The sequence below is a fragment of the Monodelphis domestica genome, chromosome 2, assembly GCF_027887165.1.
Source record: "Monodelphis domestica isolate mMonDom1 chromosome 2, mMonDom1.pri, whole genome shotgun sequence".
Classification (NCBI taxonomy): Eukaryota; Metazoa; Chordata; class Mammalia; order Didelphimorphia; family Didelphidae; genus Monodelphis; species Monodelphis domestica.
In genome coordinates this window covers 482,424,989-482,448,951 of record NC_077228.1, presented here as the reverse complement: position 1 = coordinate 482,448,951, position 23,963 = coordinate 482,424,989, and the positions used below count along the sequence as shown (strand labels likewise).

Here is a 23,963-nt window from a genome sequence, read left to right as displayed (position 1 = left end):
TATCCCGGGAGGGTGGTGCTCTGAAAAGGGCATCACTGATTCTAGGCATCAGGACCGAATTACAGCATCTCTACTGAAACACACCTCTCTGATGCTCACGTCACTCTTTCAGGGCCACGAGTGCCTAAAAGATTTCAAGCCAGGAGCAGGGGTGATCACGACCCAGCTGTTCCCACAGTTTGGAAATACTCTTTGCCACCATGTAATTAAACTAATTGAACAGGCAAACTTTTCTAGGGGGCAGGAGGCAGGGTCTGTGGGGAATAGGAGATCACAGCTTCAGATCCCTTCCCCATCATCATTCACATCCTGACTGTGATTCTGATTCACCAGCCTCCCGGGCTCTTAGCTCTGTCCCTGAGGCCAGCCCACCCTCCACTGAGGAAGGGTTGATAAATACTTGTCCCACACGGTAATTATTCATATTAATGATCTCCACCTCGGAAAATCACAGCCCCTGATGCAGGCTCTGAGTTCATCTTTCTACATTTGCAGAGGCTTCAAACAAACAGCGGCAGCAAAGTAATCTCCAACAACTAGGGCAAGGCTGTGAAGACAGAAATCATAAGTCATTCCCCCTCCCCGTCCCCATCCACTTCCTCCCATCTATCTATCTCCATAAATCTCCTGTGGAGATAGAGATTTATAGGATCCCTTCAGCTTCCCACCTACCTGGGACCGCCTGATCTCTTCTGCCACTTTACAGAGTAGGCTTGTGTGATGATAGAGAGAGCCATCAGGAAGGCACCTCAGAGGCCACCTCACCCAGCGCCCTGATTTTATATCGGAGAGTGCTGTAGGTGCCCCAGGGACAGATCAGTCTCGGAGAAGACTCTCATTGAGGGCTTCCGGATCCAAGCTCTGATCTTTCCCCATAAAACTATGTTATTGATTATTAGTAATATTATAGGTATTATTTGTCAGGTTAATAACTTCTATTGTATATTAGTAATCATTATTATACTATATTAATTATGCATCAAACTATACCATATTTTATATCATGTTATGCTATATTAATTATATAACACAATATAAAATATATTATTTTATTATTAGATCATATCTCACATCATATAATTACATTTTATATTATATCATATACTACACCAGATTATTTTATTGTTATATCATATATTACATACAATATTATTTTACTATTATATGATATAATAATAGTATTATATCATATAATATGTCATATCATATCAGATTATTTTATTATTATATAATATATTATATACCATATTATTTTACTATTAATAATAATATTATATCATATAATATATAATACCATATCAGATTGTTTTATTATTATACACCATATAATTTTATTATTATATCATATCATATATTATACCATATCGAATAATTTTATTATTACATATACATTATTTTATTATTATATCATATCATATGATTACATATTATATACTATATTATACCATATAACATTATTTTATTATATAATATATCATATCATTTTATTATATAATATAATATTTTATTTTATTATATAACTTATGTCATATATTATATATTATATCATGTGATATCTTATTTTATTACATATCATATAATATATTATTTTAATTATTATATCATATATTTTACATTATCATATTTCTTATATCATATCACATCCCATTAAATTAAATTATTATATTGTACCACATTGTATAATATTCTATATCATGTAATATCATGATATCATGTCACATATATTATATATCATATATCACATTATGTTCTGATTTTTTCTAAGAAACAATGTGGCAAAATGTAAAGCATTCTGTGCTTAGAGATTTAATCTCAACTTGTACCATCACTAACTGGGGAACCAAGGACAAATCACTTTATATCTCTGAACCTGTGATAATACTTGAAAGAATGACTTTACATTGTTTTGTGTGGAACAGATTATACAGAAAATGCTACTAAAATGTCCATTGCTATTATTATTATAATTACATATAAAAGTAGAAAAATGTGGCATCCAATTCCTGAATACATTTCAGATAGAAAAGGGGGTAAGGACATCACCCCCCACTCACTGCCATTATTTGATGATCTATTTTCTTTCCCTGTATCTGCCTCAGTTTCATGGTCATGTGAAAACTATTTTTTTTTTTAACCATTACCTTCTGTCTTAGAATCAATACTATGAACTGGTTCCAAATCAGAAGAGTGGTAAGGGCTAGGCAATGGGGGTTCAGTTACTTGCCCAGGGTTACACAGCTAAGGAAGTATCTAAGGTCATATTTGAATCCAAGGTCTTCCATCTCTAGCCACCCAGCTTCCCCTCACCCCAACCTTCTTTTTAAAGAAAATGCCTTCATTCCTCTCCAGGCTCCATTTCTATCTGTCCAGATTTTCCCTACTTTGCCCCCATGCTTCTCTCCCTCCTCCTATCCCTTACCCCCTCCAACTTTCTTTTATATACTGTCACCTTCCAATAGAATATAAGCTCTTTTAGGACAAGAATTGTCTTTTTTCATGTTTGTGTTTGTATTCTCAGAGCTTAGCTCAGTGTACTTTATACATGCTTGTTGGCTTGAAGTCATGGAACCTACAACAATGTTCTGCATCTATGAAGTAGGGCCAATGATACTTACCATCATCTACCCCATAGGGTTTTAGCAAAGCCATCATGAGATGCTTCTTCCATCCCCCAAAGCTATTCTTTGATGCCTCATCATGGTATGCAAATATAACTGAGTTCTCCAAGGGTATGCCAATGATGCCCAACTGTAGCATATCCTACAAAGCTGGAAAGAATTCAAGTATTGTCCTCTATATTACTCTCTCCTGAGGACCACCCCAGCTAAGTTTATAGAAACTCAACAGTAGACGTTTAGCCAACCACCAGATAATTGATCATTTTTAATACAGTAACTCCCAATCTCCTAAAGCAGGATGTGCTTGCAGTGTGTCTTTATGAAGTGAGTAGCCACACTTGCCATCATGGATCCTTGAACTATGGCATTATTGTTAGTGTTTCCACTAGTATTGCTAACAGGAACAGAAGGATACCTGGAATGATGAGAGTTATGTGGAATTGTTCAGGAAAGGCTTCATGGAAATTGGGTTGTGAGATTGGTTTTGAAGGTGAGAAAGGATATTATTTGGCAGAGGAGGGGGGATAGAGAAGGGAGTGGGATGGGGAGGGAGAAGGAGCATCTCCCTATTTTGGAGAACCAATCCTGGAACAAAGGAGTCTTGGAAGCCTGTCATTAACTTCTTTAGACTCTTGACTCCTTCAGGCCTTTGAAATCCAGGAGAAGAAAAGCTGTCTTTGATTCTGTGAAAGTCCAGGAACAATTAAAGTGGTTCTTGCCACACAGAAGTATATGGGAAGAGGGAGATAGTGACAGAGTCTTAATTAATTGTTTCTTGTGGCTCATTCCTGCTTTGATCATGGTCTGATATCCTCCAAGTCTATTACAAACTTCATTAAGTTTATTTGCCTGCTAGGCTTCTTCTTTTTGGGACCATGCTCCTTTGGCAAAGACAAATGATTCCCTTGGGGAGACTGAACCCTTCTAAGCCTTGCCTTGAACTCAGGTTGATGGAAAGGATGCTTGAATGTGAGTGGCCTGTGATGAAATGACCCTTTCCTTGTGCTGATGATCACTGTCTGTGGAAAGTCATTTCACATGGACTGTTCTAGTAATATTGTGGGATAATGAAGGGCATTGGGGGGACACTTTCTGGTTGAAGGAGAGGTGAGCCATCATAACAATAATGATCCCAATTAACATTAATATAATGCTTTAAGGCTGCTACACATGTAGTTTTATTTGTACTCACAGAAAACTTGTGAAGTAGGCGCTATTATCCTCATTTTGAAAATGAGGGAACTGAGGCTGTATGTTGACATTTTACAACTGGGTTTGGCCTATTAATTGGAAGGAACCTTTTTCAAATATCTGCATATCCAGAAATGGGGTTATTTTCACAAAGTCCTAAGTCAGGTTTGGCTGACTTTCTTTGCTTCATTGTGCTCTGTTGATATAACCCCTTTACTCCCAGAATTGGTGAGAGACATTGCTCTCATAAGAAGACAACACATGGGGTCTTCTCCCCTCTCAGGTAATATGGATCAGTAAAAAAGTACCTTGGTCTTTGGCCTTTGTATTTTTTATTTTCCCTTTTATGTGGAGTCTGCAGGCTAGCAAGGTAAAAACTCTAGAAAGTGTTTCAGCATCTAGGCATCCCAATGTGAGTTCCAGAACCAATGGAGCATCTATATCCCAAGAGAAAGGAGTGAACTTCATGAGTGCCCCCTGAGACCCCAATTCATCAATAGCTCAGATAAGGATCTCATTCTTTATTCTTCTTGACCTCCCTGCAGCCTTAGACACTGCTGGTCACTCTCTCCTTAATACTTTCTTCTCTAGAGATTTTTGGGACACCTTTCTCTCTTGGTTCTCCTCTTACCTATCTGAACACTCTTTCTCTGTCCTTCAGCTCATCAGAGACTGAAGTGGTATATGGGATAGGGTACCTCCAGATCAGTGGAGATCAGATGTTTGTACTTTGTTCTTGCCCCATCTTCAAAGTAAATATGTTTTTGTAAATGTTCATTGATGTTAAGTGGCTAAATGAAACTGGGGTGCTAGTCACCCCAATACTGGTTACCTAGTAACTTAACAAGTGGCAATGGAGAAAAGAAAAGCTAAAAGAGATCAGATTTAGCCCCTGGAACACCAAGGGGAAGATGTAGCAGCCTGGCTTTGGGAGAACAAGTTTGAGCATGTCTAAAACATCTAATTGGACTCAATCATTGTCATTTTGTCAGTCTAGCCCAGCCATGCAGATGTGAAATGCCTTACACATAGCAGAATTCAATACTAGAAGGACCAGGTGTGTCAACTGATGAAAAAAATTATTATAATTATATGTTTAAAATGTTCTTTCTATCTCTATTTTCTTGTCTTGTGTCTGTATGTGTGTGTGTATGGAAGTACCGCAGCAAATGATGCAGCTTGGTCCATTAAATTATTCTTAACTTTCAGTCCTATTAATAAATTCTTGTAGAATTCAATTGAATAATTATTCCTGGAAGGACATTGAAATTGTCAGGAAAGGCTGGTGGAAGGGCTCACTTTGAAACTGAAAGGAACTGGTAGAAGGTTAAGAAGTACAAGCAAGGAAAGTCTCATGTCAAATTTTCTCCCTAGGCAATATGACAACTCAGGGCTACCTGCTAAGTTTGTGACCATAACAAGAAAGTAGCTGATCTGTAGAATTAAGAAGGCAGAAGATGCTGCCAAAAACTCTAACAATGGCACGAACTTTCCAGTTCTTGGAAACTAACATCAGACGTGGCTGTTATCATAATATGGAGAACAGGGACAGAAATGGCATCTAGTATATTCAGGAAACTTAGCAATGCCTTAGAATAAAATTCTTGTAGTCTGACTCAACATGTTGTGCTTTTTATTTGTTATATATTGTTAATATATAATAGTATTAATGTATAAAAATAATTATGTAATAAATATACAATATATACAATAAATATCTATTTATAAATATCATAAATATAAATATGTGTTATTATATATTTACTTTCTATTCTTTCCATAAGTGGTTAGTAGCCCATAAGGAGAAGAAGGGAATGTTCATACTGAGGCCAGGATAATTTGGGGGACTTAGAAAGAAACAAGCAAACCATCTCTCCTTCCAGCCCTCCTCTTTCCTAAAAGATATTGTTCAAAGCTACACACAGATGAGAATTCTGTTGAATGTCCTCATGTTTGGTTGGAATGGAGTCATAAAAATGGATTTAAATGCCCAGCATCATATATTGACTGAACAGTGGATCACAATTGCTATCCTTTGTATTAGATGTTCCTTGTAAATGGTTGGCATGAGAGATTGGTGAAGAGGGGACACTTTGGGCCATTTAGAAAATATTAGCTAGGATTGGTAGATGTTAAGACAGCATACCTTGCTACCTAAACAAATAAAAAGTAAACAGACCTCAGTAGGCATCACCAATTTTATTAGGAGATTATGGTACAATTAAGTTAGTAATTATTTTTCAATAATTTTAAGTTATATGAATTAACTGATTCATTGATTATGCTCGAGAGAATAAATCTAGTGGGTTGCTAAATATATTAGACCTGGAATTACCAGGTAACTTATTTGCCAATATAAAAATTATCCAAATAATAAGCTGTTAAATGCATATTAACATACAGTATAGTAATTGTGTAAAGAATAACTAAGCAATTAATTAGCATTTAATGCATTCATAGTAAATTAGATAGCAAGACTTATTAAATGTCAATTAGCCACATTAGCTACTGACACCTAAGTGATTCAACATGCTAATGTTAATTAATTTCTTAGTCCTTATGAGCATGATATCTTAACAAAAATGTATTTACATATTTATGGATTCTCCCTGCTGCAAGGAAGACTATAAAAAAATTAAAGAAAATTGATTATTTTCCTTGAGGCCCTTTACTCTTGCATCCTTTCTTTTCTACATCTTCCCTGCTGTGGCTATGTTTATTCAGAGATAGCAGATCCAGAGAAATAATCATTGTTTTCATACTGTGTGAAACCCATACACGTCCTCTGTGGGCAAATGGATTTCTTTATCAATCCCACCCTCAACAGAACCCCAAATTACTGAATAGTCTGGAAAACCCAAGACATTTTTAGGTTGTGTCTAAACATGATCCAGTAGAATGTAAGCTCCTTGTGGCTAGGACTTGGTCAGTTTAATCTTTCTATCCTCAGTGCCCGCTATTGCAAATGTCCATGATGTACATGCTGCTGTCTCCAATCCATCACACAGCAATAAGGATGATTTCCCTAAAGCTCAGGTCTGACCACGTGCTCAATAAAATCTCTTGCTCAATAACCTGGAGGGGACTCTCATTTGAAACAGACATTTAAGCACTTCTCAAACTGGTTCTAGCCCACTTTTCTGGACTTATTATATCTTTTTCTTCTTTGCAGTCCAGACAAGCTGTCCTTCTTGCTCTTCTTCACATAAGACACTCTGTCTCCCATTTCCATGCCTTTGCACTAGTCATGTTCTATGTCTAGAATGTTCATCCTTGAGGTCCACTTCAAGATTATCTCCCATTTATACTGCACATATCTTTTGAATATAAAATTGCGTATTGTCTCTCCTCATTAAAATATGAACTCCTTGAGGTCAGAGACTCTAATTTTGCCTTTCTAAAAAAAATATCTCTAGTCCTTAGTACAGCACAAAATAATGACTAAATGTTTGAATGATCTAGGATTAGAGCCCCTAATTTCCTTCAAGAATCATCTCTATCATTACCTCCTACATTTCCTGATCTCTCCTCCAGAGCCACAAGTCTCTCTCTCTCTCTCTCTCTCTCTCTCTCTCTATATATATATATATATATATATATATATTTTTTTTTTTTTTGTGTATATTTTATAGGCATTTAAATATATTTTCCCAATAGAATGTAAGTTCCTTGAAGATCAGAGCTGTTTTCATTTTTTGTTTTTTTTCTCTCCACCATCATAGAGTGCCGGACACATAGTAGGCACTTAATATTTATTGACTGATTGATGGATTTAATCATGGACTGAAGTCAGGAATATTTTTTGACATCCATCTACTCAGAAGAAACAAAAATATTTTCATAATTTCCTTCCTTAAAATGTGTTTTTGGAACACTACTGTGCTGTAAGAAATAATGAACAATTTAATTTTCAAAAATTTGGAAAGACCTACATGAAATAATGAATAATGAAATGGATAGAACCAAGAGAACATTTATACAATTTGAAGAATAACTGGTGAATGTCCATTTCCAGAGAAAGAAATGATAAATAGAAATATGAAAGACATTAAAAAATATAAGCCTGGCAGTGGTTCTACCTCTTTGTGTTCTGGACAAGTTGTGAGGTGTGGGACAAGAGTCTCAGGGTACTCAGGGTCAAATCTCTTGATGCTTAAACACATTTCCTGAGTACTACAGTCACCCCCTTCCCCTCACCACATGGGCTCTTGCCAGGAGCAATTGGATTCATTCTAGCTCTGTGCTCTTGGAGTCCTTTCACAAAGATCCAAAGAAATTTAAATGCCTTCAAGGAATATGGGCAGTGATAATACAAATAAAAACAGAATGCAAGGGATGCCCTTCTGAAACCTAAGACTCTGCAGGCAGGGCTGATGAACAAGAGACATACCATTAGACATTAGGAGAAAGAGTAAACAAATGGGATTGACTAGAAAATAAACGGCAAGAACTGTAGGACCCAGATGTACAAAAATTTCAAGGGATAGATTTTGGAGGTATGTTTTCAAACTGTAAAACTCTTGAGCTTTATGATTTTTATTTATGTTCTTCCATGAAGCCTCCATAAGTGTATCTCTCCAACACAGGGAAAACATTTCTTTTAAGTCTTTTAACATTACAGATTACCAATGCCTAAGGATGTTTAGTGTTAATGGTTTTGTTGACAAACCTAATGAATAGGAATAATTAGTTACAACAATTAGCCAATTGATTCTTTATACCAGCCATTTTCTTTTGGTGCATTGCATCAAAAGATGTCTAGATAGATGAATAAATGAATATCTTAAAATGGATAAATCCTCCACTTTCAACTTATTTTAGGCATCTTCTACTCAATCATCAACTTCCCCCCTTTTCCCCGTATCTAGCTACTTAAAAATAGTTTGGAATTGTTATGAAAGTCTAGTTTTGGATTCTGATTTTCCAGATGCTGACTTTCCCAAGAAGACTTGAATAAGACTATATTGAGGTCCAAATCATTAGCACCCTATCTACTGTCTTAGCTGAATTAATACTGGAATGGAAGAGTTGAAGATGCCCCAGTTCTTGCTACTTCTTGGAGAGCAAAAGGTAAGTTCCTTTTGACCTAGAATTGAGTGAACTGATCTCAGAAGAATATAGGATAACCACACCATGACTAAGACCCAAGATTCTGAGTTTGTAGGACATCCTCATCAGCTGTTCTCCAAATGCAGGCACGTAGAAGCAAAGGGGTTAGATAAGGGAATCACATTGGATCAGGAATGAGGGAGAGAGACAGAGGGAAAGAAATGGGTTGCTACCCTGTTAGAGTTCTGCTGAACAAGAAAGTATGGAGAAAGAAGAGAAAGTATGTTATGCTTTTCCCTCTGGCATGTGGAAAAGTCCTGGTGACTTCAAAGCACTGAATAGGCTCTGATTAGGCTCTATTTCATGCTTTGGAAAAATGAATAAAGTGGTATGTGAGCACCTAACAGTACACATGCTTAATTACCCTCTGGCTATGGACCATGCCAATGAAGAAAGGTTGGCAAACACCTACATTCTTCTCCTACACACAGAAATGGATAAAGTCACTAGATTGAAACAAACCATCCATGGAAATCAGAATCTGAATTAGAGCAAGGATTCAAGAAAGGGAGTGAGTAGAGGAACAGATATCCTGAAATTTCCTTAGCTTGTGCCAAGTTTTCCAGGGCCACGGAGTTACCACAGGAGTCATGCCCTAGTGAACTTCAGCCAAGGAACCCCTCATTCAGCTATGGAAACTCGAAATATTTCTGTCCAGAGAAAAGAAAGGGAGAGAGGAGAGATGGAGGGAATGAAGTATGTGTTTTAGAATAGATTATAGAATCTGATAGTTGAAAACATCTTTAGAAGTCACTTATTCTACTTTCTCCTTGATGAAAAAAAAACCTTTTGATATGGTTTTTAGATATTTCAATCATTAAATAGATCTGTGATCTCATCCATGTTGGGACTAATGCAAAACCTAACTCATACTTATCCTTTCTTTTGGAGTGACTATTCTTCATGTCCTTGACATGGGTCTAACCAAATGTTCTGAAAGCCTCTCTATAGCTCTTTTGATACTGGGTAGATGCCAGTAAAGCACAAAACATATATTTTAGTTATCATTTGTTCTTGTTACTTATTGGACCCATTGGCAGGGGAAGGCGGGGTGGGCAAAATCTCTTTGATGAGATCCTTTACCTCATTCTGGTAGGTAATTCTTTATATATTGATAATGTTTTGTGTTTACTTATTCATGGATGCTTCCTTGGCAGTTGTGTGCAGATCAACATTGTTTTATATTCACACAGAACAACAGACTCATTATTTAATCTCCCCTTACAATAAGAATGGTGGCTATTTGGTTTTTGCTTTAATGTTTCCGGTGAAGAATCTCCCTATTTTGTAAGGTATTCCATTCCTGCACAGCTGAAGTCACTGTCTCTGAACTTCCACCAAGTGATCCTATTCCTCCCCTCCAGAGCTACATGGGTAGAAATCTAATACCTCTTCTATGTGACACATACTTTTAGATACTTGAGGACAGCTACTATGTCTCTTCCACATCCTCTTTTCTAGGCTAAAATCTCTGTTTTCTTCCAACATTTCCTAATATGAATGACTCCTCTTTGAACCCCCACAACATTTAGAATGTATTCTGATTTGTGAATATCCCACTAGAAATGGTGATGCTCAGAACAGAGAAGCAGCTCATGATGAATTATGAGAAGTCAATGGAATGGGTCTTGAGTCCACTTTGCTTGCTTACTACTGGCCCAGACTACATTGGCTCATTTTATGCCCAGCTCTTATCCTGACTCTTTGGACTTTTCCATCTTGCCTTTGGACTGGTACTGTTTCATACTCTTCCCCACTCCCACCCTCTAGCCACTATGCTTTTCAGTTTTTTGTATTATCTTTAAAAAATGTTTTATCTTCCTCCATTAGAGTGGAGACTTGAGGTCAAGACTTGCTTTTTTACTGATATTTGTATAGCCAGGACTTATTTAGCACAGTGTCTGGCTCATAGGAAGTGCTTTAACAAATGCAAAATGCTATCTCTTACTCTATCTGTCTGTCTGTGTCTCTGTCTCTATGTCTTTGTCTCTCTGCCTCTGTCTCTGTCTCTCTCTGTCTCTCTGTCTCTGTCTGTCTGTCTGTCTCTCCTCTTCCTTCTTCTCTCCATCTCTGTCTCTATCTTTTACTGTGCAGATCACTTGACCACTCTAGGTCTTAGTTTCCTCATTTCTAAAAATGAAGGGTTGAATCTGCTAATCTTCCTGAGGCAACCTAGTACTCAAGATGTAGTCATGAATGAGGAAGAGTATAGATGGACTATCACCACTCTCATTCTGGACAGAATGGCTCCCTTAATGCAGCCCAATGCATTAGCTTCCTCTTTTCTTTTAGCAGATGTATCAGTCATACTGAACTTGTGGTCAGCTAAAATCCCCACAGCTTCACAAGCATTGCTAATAGAGCAGGTCTCCCTCATTCTGAGCTTATGCTATTGATTTTTTGGAACCCAAATATAGGACTTTATTTACATTTTCAAATTTGTTTCTATTAAATTTAATCTCTTTTGGCTTTCAGCCACTGTTCCAGCCAGTCCAGATCTCTTTGAATCTTCAATCTGTCATTCACTTTATTGGCTATCTCTGCCAGTATTGTGTCACCTGCACATTTGGTCAGCATCCCATTTGTGTCTTCATGCAAGTCATTGACAAAAATGTTAAGCCAAGGACAGAGAACTCTGTCACAGTGCTTGAGACCTCCTTGTAGAGGGTTTGGTTGCCATAGTCCAGTACAGCACCCTATCCTTTCCCATGCTCCTTGACTTCAAAATTATCCATTTGAAAGACACAATTCTTTATCAGAATGTAAGCTCTTTAAGAGCAGGGATTGTTTACTTCTTGTATTGTATTCCCAATTACTATTTCCAGTTCTAATAACATTTTGCATTATTTGCTATCTTATACTTATCACAGCACTTTCAGATCTGCATTGCATATATCCCAGTAACCAAACAGAGCAGAAAGATTACTGTCTCTGAAGTAAGGGGAGTCATATCCTAGCTCTGCTGCTAGGTCACCAGTGGGACCTTGGGAAAATCATTTTATATCTCAGAGTCCCAGTTCCCTCATCTACAAAATGGATGGGTTGGACTAGAGGATCTTAGGGGTCCCCTTTCATTCTAAATCAGTGATCCCTAGATTTTTCCATACTTTAATGGCTAAGCAATTTCCTGGGTGTGAATATTCCCTCCAGTGATGTAAATTGGAACCCATTCACTTCATAGTATGCAGTTCTGGCCTAGCAGTGGGTAAATTTCATCACTAGGTGATGAATTCTTTAGTCACGGAAACTCATGAAACAAACAAACAAAATGCCCTAAGTTCTATTTAGGTTCCCTTGAATGGAAAAGAGAGGCAGAGGCTATTAAGAAACATAGTTTTAGGGGGCAGTTGGGTAGCTCAGTGGATTGAGAGTCAGGCCCAGAGATGGGATGTCCTGGGTTCAAATATGACCTTAGACACTTCCTAGCTGTGTGACCCTGAGCAAGTCTCTTAACCTCCATTGCCTAGCCCTTATCACTCTTCTGCCTTGGAACCAATATATAGTATTGATTCCAAGACAGAAGGTAAGGGTTTAAAAAAAAAAAGAAATATTATTTTAACTGTAACTATTAACTAAGCTGTTGGTAAATGAAATGATCACAGATAGGCATAGGATTATTTTACGGATGAGAGAAATAAGACCCAGAGAGGCTAAGTTATTAGCAAGATTTCATAGCTTGTTAATTGCATTAGGCTAATACTCCTATCAATAGACTCTCCCTTCCTTCCCCAATCTGTCTTCTATAATGCCAGGGACCTAAATCCATTTGTACTCTGGTGTGGGATTCCTGGACTCTCAGCAATTTGAGATGAAAACAATAAACTAATTCAAACCATGGTATTAATGGTAGATAATAATTTAATGCATTTATCCTCCCTAGGGGAATTTTCTTTTATTCTTTTAAAGTGAGAATCTCAGGGAGATATAATGCCTTAACCTAGTAGAAAGGATCAACTCATGTTGGAATTTCAGAGTCTAGGAAAGCCTGGACAGGAGATATTTTGGAAAGGGATTCTGTCTTATATGCTCAAAGTCCATTGGGTGTTAGTGGTAACAACACAGAGCAAATCTGTTCCACTGATGTCTAAGGACAGAAAGACCTAGGCAACTCACCCTATATAATTGGCTGCCTACCAGCCTAGAAAAACCTCACTTGGCCAAAAGTTTGGGGTCTGCTAGTTTTGGAATTTATTTTTATTTATTTTTTATTTTTCCATTTGAATTAGTTTATTTAGTCAATTTAGAACATTATTCCTTGGTTACAATAATCACATTATTTCCCTCCCTTCCCTCCACCCAACCTTCCCACAGCCGACATGCAATTTCATTGGGTATTACATGTGTCCTTGATCAGAACCCATTTCCATGTTGTTGATGTTTGTACTAGCATGTTCATTTAGAGTCTATATCCCCAACCATATCCCTTCGACCAATGTATTCAAGCAGTTGTTTTTCTTTGGTGTTTTACTCCTGCAATGTTTCCTTTGGACGTGGATAGTGGTTTTTCTCGTAGAGTCCTCCAAGTTGTTCAAGATCATTGCATTGCCACTAATGGAGAAGTCCATTACATTCGATTGTACCACAGTGTATCAGTCTCTGTGTACAATGTTCTCCTGCTTCTGCTCCTTTCGCTCTGCATCAATTCCTGGAGGTTGTTCCAGTCTCCATGGAATTCCTCCACTTTATTATTCCTTTGAGCACAATAGTATTCCATCACCAACATATACCACAATTTGTTCAGCCATTCCCCATTTTTTTTTGCCACAACAAAGAGTGCAGGTATGAATATTTTTGTACATATCTTTTTCCTTATTATCTCTTTGGGGTACAAACCCAGAAGTGCCATGGCTGGATCAAAGGGCAGACAGTCTTTTATTTTTTATTTTTCTAATTGTATGACTTTATTTTTTTCCCCTTTTAAACATTATTTTATTTGGACATTTTCAAACATTATTCACTGGAAACAAAGATCATCTTCTTTTCCTCCCTTCCCTTCTATCACCCCTCCCATAGCCGATGCGCGATTCCACTGGGTATCACATGTGTCCTTGATTCAAACACATTTCCATGTTCTTGGTATTTTCATTAGGGTGTTCATTTAGAGTCCCTCCTCAATCATATCCCCTCAACCTCTGTAGTCAAGCAGTTGCTTTTCTTCTGTGTTTTTACTCCCACAGTTTGTCCTCTCCTTGTGGATAGTGTTTTTTTTCCTAGATCCCTGCAGATTGTTCAGGGACATTGCATTGACACTAATGGAGAAGTCCATTATGTCCGATTGTACCACAGTGTATCAGTCTCTGTGTACAATGTTTTCCTGGTTCTGCTCATTTTGCTCTGCATCACTTCCTGGAGGTTGTTCCAGTCTCCATGGAATTCCTCCACTTTATTATTCCTTTTAGGACAATAGAATTCCATCACCAACATATACCACAATTTGTTCAACCATTCCCCAATTGATGGGCATCCCCTCGTTTTCCAATTTTTGGCCACCACAAAGAGTGCAGCTATGAATATTCTTGTACAAGTCTTTTTCCTTATTATCTCTTTGGGGTACAAACCCAGCAGTGCTATGGATGGATCAAAGGGCAGACAGTCTTTTAACACCCTTTGGGTATAGTTCCAAATTGCCCTCCAGAATGGTTGGATCAATTCACAACTCCACCAGCAATGCATTAATGTCCCAACTTTGCCACATCGCCTCCAACATTCATTACTTTCCTTTGCTGTCGTGTTAGCCAATCTGCTAGGTGTGAGGTGATACCTCAGAGTTGTTTTGATTTGCATCTCTGATTATAAGAGATTTAGAACACTTTTTCATGTGCTTATTGATAGTTTTGATTTCTTTATCTGAAAACTGCCTATCCATGTCCCTTACCCATTTATCAATTGGAGAATGGCTTGCTTGATTTTTTGTACAATTGATTTAGTTCTTTGTAAATTTGAGTAATTAAACCTTTGTCAGAGGTTTCTATGAAGATTTTTTCCCAGTTTGTTGTTTCCCTTATGATTTTAGTTACATTGGTTTTGTTTGTACAAAAGCTTTTTAATTTGATATAGTCAAAATTATTTATTTTACATTTTGTGACTTTTTCTAAGTCTTGCTTGGTTTTAAAATCTTTCCCTTCTCAAAGGTCTGACATGTATGCTATTCTGTGTTCGCCTAATTTACTTCTAGTTTCCTTCTTTATGTTCGAGTCATTCACCCATTCTGAATTTATCTTGGTGTAGGGTGTGAGATGTTTATCCAGACCTAATCTCTCCCACACTGTCATCCAATTTTCCCAGCAGTTTTTATCAAATAGTGGATTTTTGTCCCAAAAGCTGTGGTTTTTGGGTTTGTCATAGACTGTCTTGCTGAGGTCATTTACCCCAAGTATGTTCCACTGATCCTCCCTTCTGTCTCTTAGCCAGTACCAAATTGTTTTGATGACCACTGCTTTATAGTATAGTTTGAGATCTGGGACTGCAAGTCCTCCTTCCTTTGCATTTTTTTCCATGATTTCCCGGGATATCCTTGATCTTTTGTTCTTCCAAATGAACTTTGTTATGTTTTTTCTAATTCAGTAAAAAAGTTTTTTGGTAGTTCAATGGGTATGGCAGCAAATAAGCAAATTAATTTGGGCGGGATTGTCATTTTTATTATGTTAGCTCATCCTACCCATGAGCAATCAATGTTTTTCCAATTGTTTAGATCTAGTTTTAAGTGTGTGGAGAGTGTTTTGTAGTTGTGTTCATATAGTTCCTGTTTGTCTGGGCAGATAGATTCCTAAATATTTTATATTTTTTAGGGTGATTTTAAATGGAATTTCTCTTTCTAATTCTTGCTGCTGAAATGGGTTGGAGATATATAGAAATGTTGATGACATATGCATCTTTATTTTGTATCCTGCAACTTTGCCAAAGTTCTTGATTATTTCGACTAACTTTTTGGTTGATTCTTTAGGATTCTTTAAGTAGACCATCAGAGTGATAGCTTGGTCTCCTCATTGCTAATTTTAATACCTTCAATTTCTTTGTCTTCTCTAATTGCTACTTCTAGTGTTTCTAGTACAATGTTAAATAATAGAGGTGATAATAATGGGCATCCTTGTTTCACTCCTGATCTTATTGGGAAGGCTTCTAGTTTATCCCCATTACAGATGTTTGCTGATGATTTGAGATATATACTGTTTATTATTTTTAGGAAAGGCCCTTCTATTCCTATACTTTCTAGTGTTTTTAATACTAATGGGTGTTGTATTTTATCAAAGGCTTTTTCTGCATCTATTGAGATAATCATGTGATTTTTGTTGGTGCTTGTTAATATGGTCAATTATGTGGATCGTTTTCCTAATATTGAACCATTGTTGCATTCCTGGTATGAATCCTACCTGGTCATAGTGAATAATCCTCCTGATCACTTGCTGGAGTCTTTTTGCTAGTATCCTGTTTAAGATTTTTGCATCTATGTTCATTAGGGAGATTGGTCTGTAGTTTTCTTTCTCTGTTTTTGACCTGCCTGGCTTTGGGATCAGTACCATATTTGTGTCCTAAAAGGAATTTGGTAGAACTCCTTCTGTCAAATAGTTTGTATAATATTGGGAATAGTTGTTCTTTGAATGTTTGATAGAATTCATTTTTTAATCCATCTGGACCTGGGGATTTTTTCTTAGGGAGTTCCTTGATGGCTTGTTCAATTTTTTTTTTCTGATATGGGGTTGTTTAGGTAATCTATTACTTCCTCTGTTAGCCTAGACAATTTATATTTTTGTAAATATTCATCCATATCACCTAGATTGCCATATTTATTGTCATATAATTGGGCATAATAGTTTTTAATGATTGCCTTAATTTCCTCTTCATTAGAGGTGAGGTCTCCCTTTTCATCTGGGATGCTATCAATTTGGGTTTCTTCTTTCCTTTTTTAAATTAGATTGATCAGTACTTTGTCTATTTTATTTGTTTTTTCAAAGTACCAGCTTCTAGTCTTATTTATTAAATCAATAGTCCTTTGACTTTCAGTTTTATTAACTTCTCCTTTGATTTTTTTGGATCTCTAATTTAGTCATCATCTGAGGATTTTTAATTTGTTTGCTTTCTAGTTTTTTAATTTGCATGTCCAATTCATTGACCTCTGCCCTTCTTAATTTGTTAATATATGAACTCAAGGGTATAAATTTTCCCCTGAGTACTGCTTTGGCTGCATCCCCTAGGTTTTGAAAGGATGTCTCATCATTGTCATTTTCTTGAATGAAATTATTAATTGTTTCTATGATTTGTTCTTTAACTAAGTGGTTTTGGAGAATACTATTGTTTAATTTCCAATTAATTTTTTATTTACCTCTCCATGTACCCTTGCTAATTATTATTTTCATTTCATTGTGATCTGAGAAGTTTGCATTTATTATTTCTGCTCTTTTGCGCTTGTTTGCAATGTTTTTATGCCCTAATACATGATCAATTTTTGTGAATATACCATGTGCTGCTGAAAAGAAGGTGTATTCCTTTTTGTTCCTATTTATTTTTCTCCACATATCTACTAACTCTAATTTTTCTAAGATTTCATTCTCTTCTCTTACCTCTTTCTTATTTATTTTTTGGTTTGACTTATCTAGTTCTGATAGAGGAAGCTTCAGGTCTCCCACTAGTATAGTTTTTCTATCTATTTCATCTTTGATGTCCACTAGTTTTTCCTTTAGAAATTTGGATGCTATGCCATTTTGTGCATACATGTTGAGTACTGATATTTCCTCATTGTTTACACTGTCTTTTATCCAGATGTAATTACCTTCCCTATCTCTTTTAACTAGATTTATTTTTTACTTTGGCTTTGTCGGATAGCAAGATTGCAACTCCTGCCTTCTTTTTATCAGCTAATGCCCAATAGATTTGGCTCCCTCCTCTTACTTTCACCCTATGCTTTTCTATCTTCCTCATGTGTGTTTCTTGTAGACAGCATATCATGGGGTTTTGGATCCTAATCCACTCTGCTATTTGCTTGCATTTTATGGGTGAGTTCATTCCATTCACATTCAGAGTTATGATTACCAGCTGTGTATTTCCCAGCATTTTGATTTCTCCTCCTAGTCTTGCCCTTTCTTCTTTCACTATTTCCTTCTGCACCAATGTTTGTTTTTAATCAGTCCTCCTAGTTCCCACCCTTATTTTACTTCCCTTTCTATCCCCCTCCCTTCTGTTCCTCCTCTTGTTTTATTTGCAGTCTTTTAAAAAACTACCCCACCCTCTCCCTCCCTTGTACTGCTTCCCTCCCCACCAGTCCATTTGTTACTCTTCTACTCCCCTATAGGGTGCAAATCTATTCTCTGCCCCATGCATTGGATTGTTCTTCCCTCTTTGTGTCAATTTCATTGCATGTAAGAGTTGAGCATTTCCTATCTCCAACCTCTTTACCCTTCCAGTATATTGATGCTCTCCCCCCTCCCACCATGAGCTTCTTTGTGACATATAAATTTACCTCCTTTTGTTTCTTTTCTCAATTCTTTTAGTATTAACCTCTTTTTTAGCTCTAGTTGTATATATATGTATATATACACATGTATATATATATATATTTATGCATATATATATATTATTGAATCTCTTAAAAAAAGTTTTTTTTCTTTTTTTCCTCTTTTTAAATTACCTTTTGATGATTCTCTTCAGTTCTGTGCTTGGGCACTAAATTTTCTGTTCAGGTCTGGTCTTTTCTTTACAAATTCTTGAAATTCTTTTATTTTGTTGAATGACCATACTTTCCCCTATAAGAATATAATCAGTTTTGCTGGGTAGTTGATTCTTGGTTATAGACCTAGTTCCCTTGCTTTCTGGAATATCATATTCTATGCCTTTCGGTCCTTCAGTGTGGATGCAGCCAGATCCTGTGTTATCCTCACTGTGGTTCCATGGTATCTGAATGACTTCTTCTTGGCAGCTTGTAATATCTTTTCTTTGGTCTGATAGTTCTTGAATATGGCTATAACATTTCTGGGTGTTGTCAGTTGGGGATTAAGTACAGGAGGTGATCTGTGGATTCTTTCAATCTCCACGTTTCCCTCTTTTTTTCTAGAATATTGGGGCAATTTTCTCAGATAATTTCCTGTAGTATGATGTCCAGGCTTTTTCTTTTGTCATTGTCTTCTGGTAGACAAACGATTCTTAAATTGTCTGTCCTCCAACATTTTCTAAATCTTTTGTTTTGTGAATGAGATGCTTCCCATTTCCTAAATTTTCTCATTCTTTTGGGTTTTTTTATAGTGTTGTGCTGCCTTGTGAGGTCACTTAATTCTAGTTTTTGTATTCTGGTTCTTAAAGACTGGATTTCATCCTTGGCTTTTTGGTCATCCTTCTCCTTCTGATATGATTTTCTTTGGGGGTCATCTTTCATTCTCTTTACCTCATCTCTCATCTCCTTTGTCTCATCTTTCATCTTCTTTGCCTCATCTTTCACCTCCTTTCATCTCCACAACCATCTTTCAAGCTGGTTGATTTTGGCTTTCAAGACACTATTTTCTGTTTCCAGATGACTTATCTTAGTTTTTAAGTTCTTTTCCTAATTGTCTTCAGCCTCTTTTAATTGTGTTTTGAATTGCATTTTGAGTTCTTCCAAAGCCTGTATCCAATTTGCTGGGATTTCTGATTTATTGTTTGATGATCCCTCCTCCTCTGTTCTGTTTGCTCTTTGTTTGTTGCCTGTATCAACATGGAAATCTAGAGATCCCCAGTTTATTTAGTTTGAGTATAGAAACCCCAGGTTTTGACCTTGTCACAGGAGAGGTTTCCCCCTGAGGGAAGGTCCCTCTTCACCAGACAATGAACTTCCTGGTAATTCGGGTGGGAACAGCTAATCCCATCCAATATTGAACATCCCTTTTGTCCCAATGGGTTCTCCCCCTAAGCTAAGGTCCAGGACCAAGGTGACCCAGCCGTAGGCTGAGTCTTTCCCTTTTGTGTCCATTGTAGGGCCCCAGCCCCTCACTATTATTCCTGTCTGGAACTCCTCATTTTCCTTTCTTACCATTGTAAAGTCAATCAACTGTCCCTCTAATCCTAAAGCCCCAGGTCACCTAGAGTGGTATATAGGTTCCCCAATTTCTTTTGTTCCTCAGAGCCCATCCTGAGTCGGTGGCACTCCCAGGGGCTGGTGACCAGGGCGTCTTGACTCTGTGCAGTCTTGGAAAGCAGCTCTGTTGTCGTATTAGTAGCGCTAACCCCTTTTCCCTTGATTAAAGAGTGATTTTGACTATTTAATAGATCTGTGTTTTTTTCTAGTTGACACCTGTATAGAAGTTGTAGATTGTAATTTCTTTTTTCTTTTTCTGTTGTTTGCTCATATTTACCCCTTATTTACTCCCCATGTTTGTCTGTGCTCTTGCTCCTCTCATTTTTGGTTTTGGGATTTTCTAACAGTCTCCCCTCGGAGCTTTGTCAGGAGATCTCTCTGTGCAGTCTGTGGGGGAGGGGTGTTGGAGTTTGAGCTTCCCTGTCCTCTGGGGGCTTTTGATTGGATTAAAGTCCAGCAGTGTGTGTGTGTGGGGTTGTTTGAGCTTGGGTTTCCCTGACCTCTGAAGACTTTTGATGGGATTACATTCAGCTGGGTTGGGCTGGATGTGCTCTGAAACCAAAACCTCCTGGAGTTCTGGAGCAATATGGAGGGTCTCCACCACTTTGACCAGGCTGCCTGCTCTATGTTCCCTCTCCAGCTCCTTCCCCACTGCCTATGTTCGATGCTCTGAGCCTGGAACAGGCAGCCTGCAAGGTAAACCCTCTAGACCAGCACCTTTGCCCACCCAAAGGTTCCTGCTGCTGCTGGAGGCTTAGTGCTTTATGGGGATGGGGGGGTCCTAGGACCTTCCTTCTGCCTTCCACTTAAACCCAAGTGTTCTAAAATTCTGGCTTTGGGGGGGCATACCTTTTGAATTGAGTCCAGCAGGAGGGTTCCTTGGCTCTGTCTTATTGTTAGGTTTGATTTTCATTCCCCTAGGAGCATTTAGTTTGTAATTAGTAAGGAAGGATATTCAGAAGTCTGAACTTTTGCTGATTCTATGCTGCCATCTTGACTCCGCCTCCCATATCTAGTTTTGGAATTTAATAAGACCTCAGCCTCAAAATTTATAAAATTCTCTTCTCATTTCAGTCCTAGGAAATAAATAAAGCAAGTATATCCCAGTTTGTTTTTTAAAGTTTGGACACAGAAGATTTTCACAAGAGTCAGCTGGGCCAGTGATGTTAAAGCAATAGATCTTTATTATGCATGGCTTCTTTTAACTCAATTAAGAGATGATACAAAGCCTAACATGACTCTTACTCCCAGGACAGAGGCAATAAAGATGTAAAAAAGAGGCAATAAAAATTAATTGGAGAGGTTTTTTAAACCTCAGGATTGAAAGAGTGGAGGAAGAGGTTCAATGATGTTTCTGTAGAGAGAGTTTTCCAGCTCCTAATCAAGAGTCGTGTGGTTAGGGAATGATTTTTCCACAAGTCAGTCAACTATCAACAAAAATCTATTAAGCACTTAATATGTACCTGGCACTGTGCACAGTCCTGGGTGTTAACACAAACAAAGGGAAGGACAATCACTCCCTGCCGTGAATCTTAAAAAATTTTCAGACCCTACTTCAGAAGATTTGGTTAAGACCATTCCCCATTTTAAACAATGAAGGTACTTGATCAGGAATGTGAGAACTCTATTCCACCCATACTTAGGCATACCTTAAGGGGAAGATAAAGTTGTCAACTCTTTACTGAACAATGAAAAGTACTTAACCCATACTTAAAGTAAAGCTAAAAAACCTTAAGCTGGGCCTATTTTTAGATCTAATACAAAAAGGTGCTAAGTACCTCTGAAGGTCAGGCAACTTGCAAACTTGCAAGGGACAAGCTTAACAAAAGAGGTTTGAAGTTTTAATCTACTCAGGTGTGAATTACTCAAAAGTTTAGTCTACTCAGGTATGAATTAAGAATGGTCAGTCCTGTGAAAATGTCTACTGTGATTGGTAGATGTGAAAACTTAGGGGAGGTGACATAGGAGAAAATTCTCTTTAAAAGGAGGCCAGAAGGCCTCTGAAAGAGGGGAAGAATTCAGCCTTGGAAGCTGAAGTGGAGCTCAGGAGCTGAACTTGTAGGTCTCTCTGAACACTAGAATCTTGCTTGGGACAAATCTTGTGGTGAGTGGATTAAAGACTGTCTGATCTCTCTCTTAAGGATTAAGCCTAGGCTGGCCTAGGCTGGCCTAACCATTTTCTCATTATTTCCTCTTACTCTCTCTCCCCCTTTCATTAATTCCTTAATTTGTATTAATTAAAATCTCTATAAAACCCAGCTGACTTGGGTATATTTAATATTTGGGAATTTTCCCATGGCAACCACTATATTTTTTATTTGAAACCATATTTTTGCGGTCACAGTTTAAGATAACCACTCTTTATTTTTAACACTGACTCTCAGGAGCTTATGTTCTAATGGAGGAAGACAATATTAAAAAGCCCTTGTAAGGAGAGAGAGGGAAATGGAGACAGTATCAGCATGGAGTCAAGGTAGAGAAAGTCTAGAAAGTCAGGAGTGGAGCCAAGAGAGGAATAAAGACATGGCTCACCTGGTCACTTTCCATAAAAAGGAGGTTATGGGAGTAACCAACCAAGTAGAAGAAGGGGCAGCAGGGATAGAGTGAACTTCCATAACCAGGGAGCTTGCCAATGCTAGCTACAGTGATAATGAGTTTTATAGGGAACGTGGATAGCTGTTTTTTTCAGGGATGTGTGAGTGATTTCTTTCTGCTTACATCATAGGCAGGGAGAGGCTGGAGACTGTAGCAGGTCTAGCTAGACAAGCATGGCACATGAAAATTTCTTACAAAGGGGAAAAGCCAGAGGTAGTGTGGAATGAAAGGATTAGAGTAAAAGCAGACTGCAGTAAGAAAGAGTAGGCCTCAAAAAAAACAAAGGAAAGAAAGAGTAGGCCTCTAAAGTTGGGGACTATCATAAAGTAATATTATCTTCATTTTACAGATGAAAAATTTAGAGACAGAGGTATCATGACTTATCCAGCATCACATATCTAGTAAATGTTGGATTCTGGGCTGGAACCCAGTTCTCTTAATGTGAAATCCTCTTATTCCACTATTATATGCTGTCTAAGTAGGAGAGATTCTTATCAGGCATCTGGATTTTGAGGAAATAAAGTTAAACTTGTATAAACTGATGCAGAATGAAGCAAGCAAATCCAGAACAATTTATAACAATATTTTAAAAAAATTAAAAACTTTGAAAGACCTAAGAACTCTAATTGATCAGTCAATAAACATTTATTAAGCATCTACTATATGTCAGGTACTGTGCTAACTGTTAGGGATACAAAAATGAAAAAACATGGCAGTCCCTGCCCTCAAGGAGCTTATAGTCCAATGGTTCAACACAATGACTGACCATGTTTTCATAATACTAATGAGAAAGCATGCTGTCCATCCCACAGGAAGGTAATGATCTATATATGCAGAATGAGACATATTGTTTCTGGAAATGGCCAATGGAAGAATTTGTTTTGCTTGATTATGCACATTTTTACAAGGTTTTAGTTTTTTCTTCTTTTAGAGAGAGAGAGAGAGAGAGAGAAAATAAATGTTTATTAATTGAAAAAATAACTTAAAAGTTTAAAATGAACCTCCTATAGAAAATTAGATTCAAAGATGTCCAATTTCCCAATCTCCTCCCCCCAAACAAAACAAAAACCAATAGCTTCCTAATAGGTGTGCAGAAAGGAAGACTTTAACTGGAGGGCAAAAATTCACAGCTGCTTAATCTTTGCTGCCCCTAAGTGCACCTCAGGACAGCAGGTATAAATAAACTGCTCCCACTTGAGCCTCCAATGCATGCAGAATACTTATGAGACAGGCCTTTGAATCCTCAAGGCAAGCTCTGAGCTCGAAGAAAAGACCTGGCTCTTTCCAGCGTCAGAGTCTGTGATCAAAGCTTAGGGCTGTTTCTGCTTTGTTTAATTGGAGGCAGGTTGGGTTGTGTTTGCCCCCAAGATCTGTGTTAATGGAGAACAAGAGGCTAGCCTGGGAGCTGCTGA

General features: G+C 37.5%; 1 long non-coding RNA gene across 3 annotated transcripts in view; it reads left to right on the top strand.

Annotated features, from left to right (window-relative positions):
- Positions 1-23,963, top strand: part of LOC107651007 (uncharacterized) — a 105,445-nt gene that overhangs the window by 57,713 nt on the left and 23,769 nt on the right. For 2 of the 3 annotated variants that reach the window (XR_008916771.1, XR_008916770.1), the window contains exon 6: positions 8,737-8,879. This is a non-coding gene — a long non-coding RNA (uncharacterized LOC107651007). Of the gene's footprint in view, positions 1-8,736; positions 9,761-23,963 lie in introns of those variants that run through there. The other variant, XR_001627302.2, reaches the window with a different exon arrangement.